Genomic DNA, 12,216 nt, shown 5'->3' with positions numbered 1-12,216 from the left:
AACTATGTATCACCAGAGAGTATGGCGTGTCACCATAGGTCAGAGCAGATGAAAAACACATCTGTCCATTTATCCTGCCAGAGCAACCGAGGGACCCGAAGCCTATCCCAGGCAGCACAGGGTGCAGGGCAGAGGTACGCCCTGGAATGGATGCCAGTCCATCACAGGGCACGCACACAAGTGGGAAATTTAGAAATGCCAATTAAACTAATTGGATGAGACACATGGAGAACATGCATCTTTCACTCACAGAGGTGAGATTTAAACCCCCAGCCCTGGAGGGTTGAGGTATCAGTGCTATTTACTACGTCACCCATGAAAGATGCCAAATGTTTACATTTTTAATAACATCCTTAGATTAGAACTAATGTAGTTGTATGTAAAACAAAATGTATATAAAGAATCTTTTAAAATGTTTGTTGGTGCATGGTGTGAGACTAAATGCATTATTTTTTTTCTCTTTGTGCATAATAGACTCATGATGGTTCAATTAATTTTTAGATAAAGCTTGGTAATGTTAATTTAAGGCACCTTATCTAGGATGATTTACTCCCTCCTGAGAATTTACAACCTTCTCAGGAGATGTTAAGTCCCAGCAGTTTGACTGTAGGATGAATCCTGTGAAAGCTCTAAGGTGTAATTTTTCCTACATTACTTTCATTATTTGCTGGGCTGATACGCCAATCATTACCGCGTCTTTACATTTCGCCACGGAATTCGAAACATCAGTCTTTCGGTTACCAGGCAGCTTCCTAAACAACTAGACCATTTGTGCATTAAAAAAAGAAGAAAAACTTAAGTTAAGGGTCTCTTACATCCCTCCCATTCCGAGAAGAAAAAAAATGCAGAAACCACATCATGTTCATCTGGACGTAAACATAAAGCTTTGGATACAGAGTCTGTGATGTATCTTACTTCTCTTTGCGGCATGGACTGCGTCTGATGGAGCTGTGCTCAAATAGGGGAAAATGACATTTTATCACACTAGATTGAAAATGTACACCGGCTTCGCTGTTCGCATTAAGATATTTTGCATGCATGCACAGTGGTTGCATCTGCGGAGGCTTTTCCCCCGCAAATATCGTTCTGCCCCGAAATGGAATATGTAATGGTCCTTTGTTTTATGAGGTATAGAAAATAATGGGTGGCATGAATACGTTGATGGTGTTTTATGCCGGTTCTCTCTGCTCAGTTGGCTTGGAATGAGCTCATGTTGAGAATCATAAGGCACAGCGAGTAGAACGCTGCATGATTGCTATATTACTAGATTATTGACTTGAAAATTGCCTCCCCTTCATTCCTGTTTATTATGAATGTGTTTGTTTCCTCCTTTAAACTCCCCAGTCTAAAATGGCAATTAAGGTATATGATGAATAAGAGATAGTGAAACTGATTGCTAACAGTATTATTTCTTATAATATGTGTGAACCGTAGAGCCTGGCAACCTCATAAACATTTATAAGATCCAGCACCTCAACGGGGACTCGACAAATTATTAAAATCTGCTTGCCCAAGGAAAACATTCTTTTTTTTCTCCAGAACACAATAATTGCATGGCTGCAGGATCTTGCTGTAGCCGAACGCCGGGCTGCACGAGCTCACGTCGCGATCCTCTGAAATGAATATTGCTAAATGCCGCCCTTTCCTAATCTTCCAGAAGCATCTTAAGGAAAGCCCACCTCTCACCTTGCCTGCTAAGCCATTCGCATCAGTCGTTTTCCGTATCGCACACCCATCTGATACCTTTTTTTCCGCTCAATATCGGCACCTTTCGCAACGACACTATGTGCGTGTGCCGTTTTTTAAAGCGTAAACATATAATTTCATGAGGGGCTGACTTGGTTCTCGGGTGATATATTCATGTTTCATTTCATGCTCACGGACTAGAATGTGCGATTCCGTAATTGCCTGCAGAAGATTAAGCTCGGAAGCTTCCTTATCTGGCTACATCGGTCAATTCATTTGCAAGATTTTTCCGAATAGGAAAACTGTGGGCTTCACGGACGTAGAGTCAGTGTAAGCAGTGCATGAACGGTTCTTAAGCCTGCAGTAGCTCGCATGCTGTAATTCTGTTTGCAGATAGGTGAATTGGTTATTCTGTGTGGGTGTGTACCCGGTGATGGACTGCCTCCGTGCTTCCTGGGGACAGGTTCCAGACTCGGTGTGACTCTGTCCTGGGTTAAACAGTTCTTGGAGATGGATGGATGTTACTCTTGGGTGTAATCAGCAATTTCCCATTCTAAACGCACAATTACAACATCTTAATAAAAATATCTTATTTTAGTCAGCACCAAAGAAAGGCTCATGCAGTGCGTAAGAAGTTTCTTAGGACTCCAGCACTGACGTTCGTTCCACGCATGTTTTCACGGACATCTGTTAGTGAGCCAGCTCACAAGGCAGTGCCCGATTTAAATAAGGATGCACTGGAAAAGACGAGGTTTGCACTAACGGGAAATCAGTAAACAGAGCTATGATATTTTATACTCCGTTTTTCGATTAAGGCTGAAGGCTTGAGTGAAGCGTTCAGTTTAATCACCAGATTATGCGAAAACTAATGGGTCCCGGGGCGTCACGCGGGGTTTATCTGGGCGACGCACCCGCGCAGACCCGGCTACTCACTCGGCAACTTCCTGGTTACAAACTACAATTATTAAAATAGATTTCCCATGGTAACTCATTATACCGTCAGCTCGAGCCATTATTCCCAACAGCTTTTAATTCTATTCATGTTGTTTTAAAAATAAGGAGAAATGAACGTGTCCGCGAATTTCACCGGTCTATAACTACACTTGTAGCGAATGGCTTTACCTCTCACTGACCCTCCCCCCATGTCCCGTCCTCCCGCTGCTGCTCCAGTTGTCTTTGTCTGTTTTCCGTTTTTCCTTGCTTTCTAATCCGTCATTTTCTAATCCTTCGGCGTGTTTGGGTCAGGACCACACTGGTGACTGGAAGGCGCGTTCTGCATGGTCGCCCACTAGAATGTCAACGTCTGCTTTTTTGGTAAGCAATCCTTTCCCGCCATTCCTCGTGCAATAAAAATGGCGGCAACGTATTCTTTATGTGAGCGGTTTGTCGTAACTGTCATCCAAGACATCTAAAATACTTAGTGCAGCGCTGCGGGAATAACCAGTAATGATAATAATAAACTTAACTCGTGTAAAAGATGTAAAATCAGACGTAGAAATGAATGCCAGAAAGAAAAAAAAAAGCTGACAATAAAATTGCGGAAAAGCGTTGATTTTTCTGTAAACGTTATTTAACGTGGCTGGAGTGAAAGGCAGTCTTCAGCCCGGACGTGACAAGCCGCATTGTGCGTAGGAACGACGCCCTAAGCAGCCACATGTCTTCTGTCTCTCCGACGACAGACGACGGTGTGAAAACAGTTCGTCAGCCTTTGTTCCTGGGAGAAACCTTTACCAACCGCTCTTTAACTAATTAAAAGATGACAACTGCTGCATTTAAAAGAGCAAAGAAACAAACTACCTGTCAAGGTTGCGCTGGAACGCTGTCAGATTAATTTCCCCTCTTTGTGTGTCTATAAAATTTGAAACTGCGCAGTAAGGTGGGGAAGGCGGGAACGGAGGCGCTGATAAATTAACTTTGGCGGGAGTTAGGTACCTTCGCGGTGCAATGGAGGCATAATGGTACCGAGACGAAAACATGCGCGCGATGACGGCGGTGGGGAAAAGTACCCCGCTGAAATAGTGTAACACCACGCTCCGCCATCGCAATTATAAGAGGTCAGGGTCACTGCAGATGAATATGTATGAACAGAGACAGGCGTAAAATGTAAAAATTGTACAGCCCTGTTCCTGTCACATTGGGAACCCCGATACGGTACTGAGGCTTCTCAGAGTCTCTCTCCCAGGCAAGAGCAAAACTGAATACTAAGAGAAGTAAATATCTAATTGGAGTAAGGAACCCAATACTGAGCTTGAGTACCCAGTAAAGAATAATATAATGTATTATAAAATACTCTAAAAAGTAGGAGTATATTCATCAATCTGGAACAGTCATGGATGAAAAGACAAACCATTGAAAAGGCCTTTTTCAGCTTCCCTTCAGTCTATGCATGGTTGTCACACATATACTGTGAGTGACATTACACTGTCCTTCCCCAAGATTACTGGTTATTTTAATTTTCTGGCCAACTGCTACAAAAAGACATGTGGTTATTTAAACCTCACCCTTATCAAAAACATAAGTCATCCTTACCAACAGCATAATGTGCCCACAGACTTGAAAACCTCACTGTCATCATAAAGCATCTGACTTATTGTTTTTATTCTGATTCCTTACTAAGACTACATTGGCATCAGTCATTTAGGTTCTCTCAAATTTGTTGGTAAATAACCATTATAATCATAAACTCAAACTCAGAAAATCTCCAGTCAGTTTTTAGGTTCTGTTATTGCCCCACTAAGGCCAGTAAACAACATGCTGTCATTATTTGGGAACATTTTCTTGCCACATGCATATCATCTGTATCCTCTGACTTCAGGTTAAGGACCAGTTATTGTTGCAATAGATCCTGATATGGGTAACTCTGGGTCAGTGTTTCCACATGATTTCATGCTTAAGAACCTACCTATTCTGCAGTTGTGGTGGTAGATTGTAGGATAAACTGAGACACAATTCTGCCACCACACACATTTTTTAAAAACAGATTGCTATTCTTGATATGCGATCTTATGCCCTGTGTCCCGCAAAGCTCAGCCCTCTGGTCCTCTGCCACCCCCTTTACACGAAATCACAACAGGGTGCTTTTCGATCTCCAGTACCGATGATACACAACTCCATGTCTCAAAGAGACCGGGTCATCTTTCAAAGATGCTAGTACTAGCCTTAAACACTGTCTGACACAAACAAATAACATTTTTTTCAGAAAGAAAAACAGACACCATGTTTGTAAAGACCATTATGGCAAATGTGTGGAACTGTCCTTTTAGCAGGCAAGGTTTTTAGTTACAGGGTTGACAGACTAGCTGCATGTAATTCTGCTGGACAGGTGACTCTATGAAAATTTCTCTGTCAGACCTCACCTGTTTCCATATTTCATTTTTCCAGAATGCTGGGCTCAAGTGTTACCCGTAACACATGTGTCAATAAACATACTAACTCAGCTCATTAGACTTCTGAATTCTAGCTTTAAACTTCAGGTAAATTTTTGGATTACAGTTACAACTGTGCTATAGGCATTTGTTTATCTAAGATTTTATCCAAGATTTTAATAGGACCAGTTTCACTGACCTGGATGAGGATATATTATTATTAAAGTCATTGATGTCTGGATGGTCTGAAAGGCTCGGTAGCAACTGGAAAATGTGCGTATCTTGTGAGGGGGGGGCATATAAAATTACGACACCCGTGTCCCAGATGACTTTTTACGATTGACACTGGCAGAACCATGCAGACTGGGTGCTGTGACATACATTCTTCAAGCACCATCCAAACACAGCTGTCCAGTCTTTGTCATGAACCTTCACACATGCATACTGACGCATTCTCCACACGCAGTAACAGATAGCAGCGACACAGCTGGGAGCCAGGGAGCAGCAAATGGTCACCGTCTCCAAGGGCAGGGGGTGTAGAGGAGGGGCTCTGAAACTGGCTGTGGACCCATGACATACAGTAGACTTATGATGGGCAATAATTGGCAGACCGTGGTGGATGAATGAACTGGGCAAAAAAAACAGGGGGAAAAATCATTATTTATTTGCATTTATATCCAAAGTTGCTTATAGTTTAAGACTCATTTACGTGGCGGAATAATGTTCCATAGCCTGTCAGCAGTTTGTCTGGCTCCTTAACAACTTCGCCCCCTATTGTCTCAACGTGTATAGCTGCCTCGTCCGCCATGACATCCCCCCACTTTTAATTATGTTTCAAGTCGCTGGTGATGGTGGAGGATGGGAAGCGACAGTCACTCTAATATCCGGGGGAGTCCGGCGGGAAGGATCCGCTCCGTTTTAGCGAAAAGAGAGACAGACGACAACAAAGAAAAAGAAAAAACACACACAAACACAAGAGAATGCTTAAAAGTCAGTTATCCACTGACGGCGTGTTAAAAGTGTGCGGGCTCTACGTCCGTCCATCGCCACCCTGCCCACCCTCTTGTCCATTCGGACATTTTGAAGCCGAAATCCGTTTGATTCATTCTCCCGTTTCACCCCCCCCCCCCCCACACGTCTCTTTATCTCCCCTCCCCGTTCTCTCTCGCTGTCGTAATGGGATCTGCAGAAATCATTCAAAGCCTAGATGTAATTTACTGCTTGCTTGCCGCGCACAATGCCCCCCCCCCAATCGCACAAGGTGCCCTGCGGATGAACTAATCATACTTGAAATATTATTTCTGCTTCTCATTCCTCCATTTCATGAACAGCCCCAGTTTTATGGTGCAATGGATTTAACCCTCGCCTGACCACAGTCCCACAAATCTCCTTACGGGGGTGGGGTGGGGGGGGGGGGTGCAAGGCTGAGTGACAGCCGCAGTATGGCAGTGGTTAATATTTGTGCGTATGTGATTTTTATTACTTGATGTGTGTTTGCATTAATATCCTCCACTCCACCCCCCATTTTCTCTGCATGACACCCCCATATGGGGATTGATGGGCAGAATGTGGCTGCAAAGTTCCGCAGTCTGGAGCTGAGAGCACCACCCTGGCAGAACTTGACTGAAAGCCGTTAAGCACAGGCTCTGTTTTCTCCCCGCACAATTCTCAGCTGTGAGCTACCAAAATACACCCAAATGCCTCAGACTCTTCGAAAGGCTACCAAGAATGATAATACTATGCTGCAATCACTTATATGCACAACTCATCTGATGCTAGGGGTCAGAACATGATTAATTATAGCAATATTGTACTTGTTTGATGCTGTCAGATGCATCCATCCCTCTGTGCATCCATCTTCTGTGCATCCATCCCTCTGTGCATCCATCTTCTGTGCATCCATCCCTCTGTGCATCCATCCCTCTGTGCATCCATCCCTCTGTGCATCCATCTTCTGTGCATCCATCCCTCTGTGCATCCATCCCTCTGTGCATCCATCCCTCTGTGCATCCATCCCTCTGTGCATCCATCTTCTGTGCTGTTTATCCATTTCAGGGTGCCAGTAAACAATTAAATGTGCTGAATGATTCCTTTCCTTATATGCTTGTTTATAATGGCGATTCATTTTGACCAATCTCTGCATTTTAAGAGGTCTTCACATTAGTGGAAGTCTTTTATTTAGCTAAAAAAGAAAATCAGAAGGATGCAATATTCAGACTCTAGGTCTTCTTATTTGGATGTATGGTTTGTACAATTCGGTTAGCAGGAACGGAAGCAGATAGCATGACAGCACTGTATGCAGGAAAGTTACAGGGACTTGTATGTTGCCCTATTGATCTGGCACCATCTCCATTGATCTCGTGTGGGATGGCGGTCATCTCGATCAAAGAATAAGGCTCAACCTGTACAGGACATTGCGTCATCAAGGAGGTCCCTGGGGCCCGTTGTCTAAACCCGGTAAATGGATTAGGAGGGAATTTCCTCTATTATGTAAACTTCATTTGGAGATGTATAAATCAGCATTCTCTTTTACATATATCATGGATTTATGCTGCACTGTCTGGTAAGTGAAGCGCTGTGACTACACTGCCATTTCACCCACAGCTAACAGAGTTGTTTTGTGATTACATCACAGGGGCCACACCAGAGATTTTGGGCCCCATAAAAACATATCTCATTGGACCCTCAAAACAGACCAATGCAATTATGCTCCAAATTCTTTAGGGCCCTTGGAATTGTTGTAAATATCCCCTCTTACAGAGCCCCTGGGCCACACTACAGATCACTATGACTGTAGTGTCTACAGCAACGCCAAGCCTTCGATTCCCCAGGTCAAGATAGTTTCCCTGCATGGGTAGCAGTGAGCCAAGGTCACCACGTCTTTGTTTGAGAAAATTTCACTTTAAGAAAATCCTATGTGCTTTGCCTATTGAAACATGTTTTAAATCTAATCTCCATCGATGACCAGGAACTCCCCTTATACATTTGTTTAATTCAGCAGAGCAGGGGTGCCGTTAGAGATTTTGGGCCCCATATCACATTGGGCCCCCAACCCAGACAAATCCTGTTATCTTCCAAATATTTCTTGTTACTCAGGGGTCCATGGAATCATCCTGAATTCCCCATCTTTATGGCACCCCTGCAGCAGAGTATTGTTATGGAGACTAAAACACTGAGCATCAGTTTGTTTTCTACAGGGACTTGGTTTGTTTTTACCTTACCTTTGCTTTCATGACTTTCCTGAGCTGAAAGTTTGGTAAGGTAAGTAAGGCACTGTGACTACACTCCCATTTTATCCCTGGGAAATGGAGTTGTTTTGTGATTTGTTGTGTTGTTTTATTATTTTTGCTGTGTTGTGATTTGTTTTGTTGTATGATTTGTTTTGTTTTTGTCTTACCTTTGCTTTCATGACTTTTCCGAGCTGGAAGTTGACAAACGTGCCGATGCGTGACAGTCTGGGACAGGGGCACCGCGTGCCTCTGACGTCCCTCTGCTTCCTTCTGCCTCCTTCTGTAGAATCACGCAAGCTGCCACACACTGACACATGTTCATTCAGAAACCTTCATGGAAACAGATACATGATGCGAAGTGATAAAGCCGTAGCAGGTCATTGAAACGCCTCTTTTATCACTCACTTGTAACCTGTTTTGCTATCAGGTTGTGCCCTTAGAACATGGCAATACCCTATCCAAAGCCGGAGGAAGGTCTGACAATGGGCAGGCAAGCTGAAGGGATGCTGGCAGGCAGGATGTCGAGGTCACCAAAGCGAGCTGCTCACCGTCTGGCCGGTGTGGGGCGACTGACAGAGAGTGAGATGCTGATACAGGGGCGGAGGGCGAGTGTGTTTGGGAGGGGGGGGGGGGAAGAGTGGCAGACAGAAAGCAGCTCCTTGCCGCTCGCTTGTAGTTAAGGAGCACATTTACTTCCCATTGATTTCCAATGTTTTAGTCAATTTCCTGTCACTTTTCATTGCAAGTACATGGGATCTCAGTTTAGCTGCTTACAGGAAACCTGAGAAACTACAGGAGGTCTGCAGAAGGTGCCGGAATGTCCCCACACGTCTCCCGTGGCATCCCAGGTGCTATTCCGCAGTGCATAGGAGGATTCTGACCCCCAGTGATGGACGGTCACTGTGTGATACACTGGGGCCCTTGCCACCCCCATTTAGCATTTCACATTGAAAGGCGCTATATTTAATTAGGAATCGGGCAGTGCTGTGATTCTGCTTTTTGAGCTTTTAATTTTGTTTTTTAATTATTTGCAGTTCCCTCTTGCAGCGACATCCTAAGGTGGAAATAAGGGCCTTCTTCCTGCCGTTTTCATAAAGAAAAATCTCCTCCTCTCACAGTACATTAAACCTATCTTATTTTTCTCCCTGTCCCTCTTTTATTGCTTCCAGATGCAGTGGTCCTGTCTCGCGTGCTGGCAGATGTGTTAAATAATGGCCTTTGTTAAGAGTTCTGCTCTGGTTCAAGAGGAAACCATTGCCTAGCTGGGTTCTCTGCAGAAATAAAAGAAAAAACAGAAGAAAGGAATTAGTGCTGCTGCCAAAGTCTTACTCACAATGTTTTTGCCCTTAGTAAAGATTTCTTGGTGCCTCATATGAGCTTTTTCAGACTTTATCACCTTGTTAATTTCTATGCTCGGTTCCATATTCCTCACCCCGCCTCCCATTCATTCTCCCTCTCTCTCTCTCCCTCTCACACACACACAAACACACACACAGGTTTGTAATTATATCAATGTGGGGACTCTCCATTCATTTCTATAGGGAAAACTCTAATCGCAACATTACAACCTTAACTCCTACCCAGTCCTAACCTTAACCATAAGCAACCAAACAAAATACGAGACTTTTATAGTTTTTTGATTGCATTCATAGATCTTTGTGGGGACCCACAACATCAGAATAACAGGTTTTTATCACATTGTAGGGGCCATTTTGTCCCCACAATGTAATATAAACATAATACACACACAAACACTGTAACCAGGGATCCACGGCACCCATATGCACACACACATACAGGCGTACACAGGATCCTCAGCTATCTCTGTCTTTCACACACACACACAAACACACATTTCTCGCACTAGCTAACTGCGGATTCAGCAGCCTCCGTCAGCTCAATACACACATATTAAAGGTTCCACTGGTATTTTGGCCCCCTGCTGCTATATTCATCTTATCCTAACATGACCAAGTCCAGTCCTGGGCTCCTGATGATATGTAAACTCAGAGAGAGAGACAGGGGGAGGAGGAGGCAGTGTGACCAAGACAGGAAGCATGAGAAAGTAAGACAAAAAGCAGTTTGCCCTAAATCTGGCTGCTGGGCTGGACACCCGGGACATGGGTAATGAGTTTCAGGCCTTCATGAAATGATTGTCGTACCAGTGCGTCCGGGGGTGGTGGGGGGGGGGGGGTGATTCGTGGTGGGGAGAGAAGAGATCTTCTCTAGTGGCCAAAGACAGGGGGTTTACACAGGAACGATGATTTTGCACACAGATCCACAAACATGCTGTTAACAGTTATCATTTACTCACTTTGCAAGGTTTAATCTGGGATGGCTGCAGCTCTGAGGGGCTGATGAGAATTTCTGACTAAACCGTAGCACCACGGATTATTAGGCAGCATGCTATTTATCCAAAACGCATGTTCGGATCGCAGTTTATTACAGAACAGTAATATTTTGAAAGTGAGGTGCAGAGACCTCCAGACCTGTGCACAATTGCACCTGTGAGAGTCTGGGAATCTACTGCAGGGTAGAGGAGACACTCCCCCCTGCTACCCCCATCCCCCCCAGTCCATGGTTGCTCCCTAGTTCTTACCCACCCTGACACATGCCTAATCCTTGCTCCCATTATCTGCCGCCACTTTTTTTTTTTTTTTTGCAGCAAAGCAGAGGCTGATGGGAAATCATCTGGAATCGGTGCTGCCCCCTTTTAACACTGGGGGTCCAGCTTACTGACAGGGAAGGGCAAGAAAATGGACAGAAAAAAATTAACTGGATGAAGGTAAATCAAGATAATAATATATCAGTGATAATATATTCCTGGGTAGTAATATATTAAGTTTTTTTTTTTCTTAAAATTGCCAGCGTAATTTCATCTTATTTTGTGCCTCACATCAGCTCTGGTGTTTTCTCGGTGAACACTAGAGGCAGACAACACACCAGTTCACAGTTAAGCCACAGACAGCTTTGTTCTCAAGCGCAAGCTTCCATCGCAGCAAAACACTGATGGCAAGACATCAGAAATTAGCTTCATCTAATGTTAAGCTCCAGGAGACTTAACACTATCGACAGATGTGCCATGTGAAGCACTAGGGTTAAGCAGCATTATGTAAACACTTCTTAGAATATCATGTCAGGGTCAAATTGATCACATGGGTATATATTTTACTGTGATAATTATTGGAATGTTTAGTGAATATTTGTAAGGGAAATGCAGATACATTTTAACTTTTTGTAACTAAAGGATTTTAATATTTATCTCAATTTTTGTGACATATCTAAAAGAGTATGATAGTAGACACTCAAATAGCTAAATTAGAAGAAACAGCCAAGGTAATGAAATCACAAAGAATGGGGTAAATGAAGAATATACTGAGCAGGAAATTAGCAAAGATACACCATCTTCTTTGAGAGGCTGAGGCAGGAGCGAGGTGGGCAGTGTGGAGATTGCAGCAATGCAGCACCCAAATAAACCACAAAGAACAGACCCTCTAGGCTATTAAATAGCAAAGAAATGTTTGCGGTTTGCACAAAACATTGCATTTCTGCTTAAGGAACCATTGCTGGTCTCGCCCGCGCCGTCCTCTCTGTCTTCCTTTATCCCTCATGTTGACTGGAATGACATTAGATGCCAGCGCTTGTTTGTGCTCTAATGACAAGTAACAGGGGACCGCAGTCTCTATGGCAACAGCCGGGTCTCAATACATCATACCTCCTTACAGTAGTCAAGCGGGGACGTTTGGTCAAAAATTAATATATCAAGGGAGGCGAGCAAGAGGAAGCGTGTGTGTGTGTGTGTCTGTGGGGGGTGAAGAGTGTGGGGGATGGGGGGGGGGGTCGTCTAGCATTTGTATAACAGCAGTATCCTAAAATGCAAGAACAGTAGATGCCTTTCAGTGGTAAATGAACACTGAATGACTTTGGTGTGGTGT

At 43.9% G+C, this 12,216-nt stretch overlaps 2 long non-coding RNA genes across 19 annotated transcripts in view; one reads left to right on the top strand and one right to left on the bottom strand.

Annotated features, from left to right (window-relative positions):
* Positions 1-3,659, bottom strand: part of LOC111832983 (uncharacterized) — a 52,323-nt gene extending 48,664 nt beyond the window's left edge. For 5 of the 17 annotated variants that reach the window (XR_011993843.1, XR_011993849.1, XR_011993838.1 and 2 more), the window contains exon 1: positions 2,809-3,476. This is a non-coding gene — a long non-coding RNA (uncharacterized lncRNA). The other 12 variants (XR_011993848.1, XR_011993840.1, XR_011993837.1 and 9 more) reach the window with 5 other exon arrangements.
* On the top strand, positions 2,773-9,654 carry LOC111832984 (uncharacterized). Of its 2 annotated transcripts, none has more exons than XR_002835642.2 (4): positions 2,773-3,000; positions 8,709-8,860; positions 9,058-9,129; positions 9,451-9,654. It is a non-coding gene; the product is annotated as an uncharacterized lncRNA (long non-coding RNA). The 2 variants fall into 2 exon arrangements; XR_002835643.2 differs by having other exon boundaries at positions 9,028-9,129.
* Positions 9,655-12,216: the final 2,562 nt, after the last annotated feature.

The sequence above is a fragment of the Paramormyrops kingsleyae genome, chromosome 11 (genome assembly GCF_048594095.1).
Source record: "Paramormyrops kingsleyae isolate MSU_618 chromosome 11, PKINGS_0.4, whole genome shotgun sequence".
In the NCBI taxonomy this organism is placed as follows: Eukaryota; Metazoa; Chordata; class Actinopteri; order Osteoglossiformes; family Mormyridae; genus Paramormyrops; species Paramormyrops kingsleyae.
The sequence above is the reverse complement of the archived record's forward strand: the minus strand, read 5'-3'. Positions and strand labels throughout refer to the sequence as shown.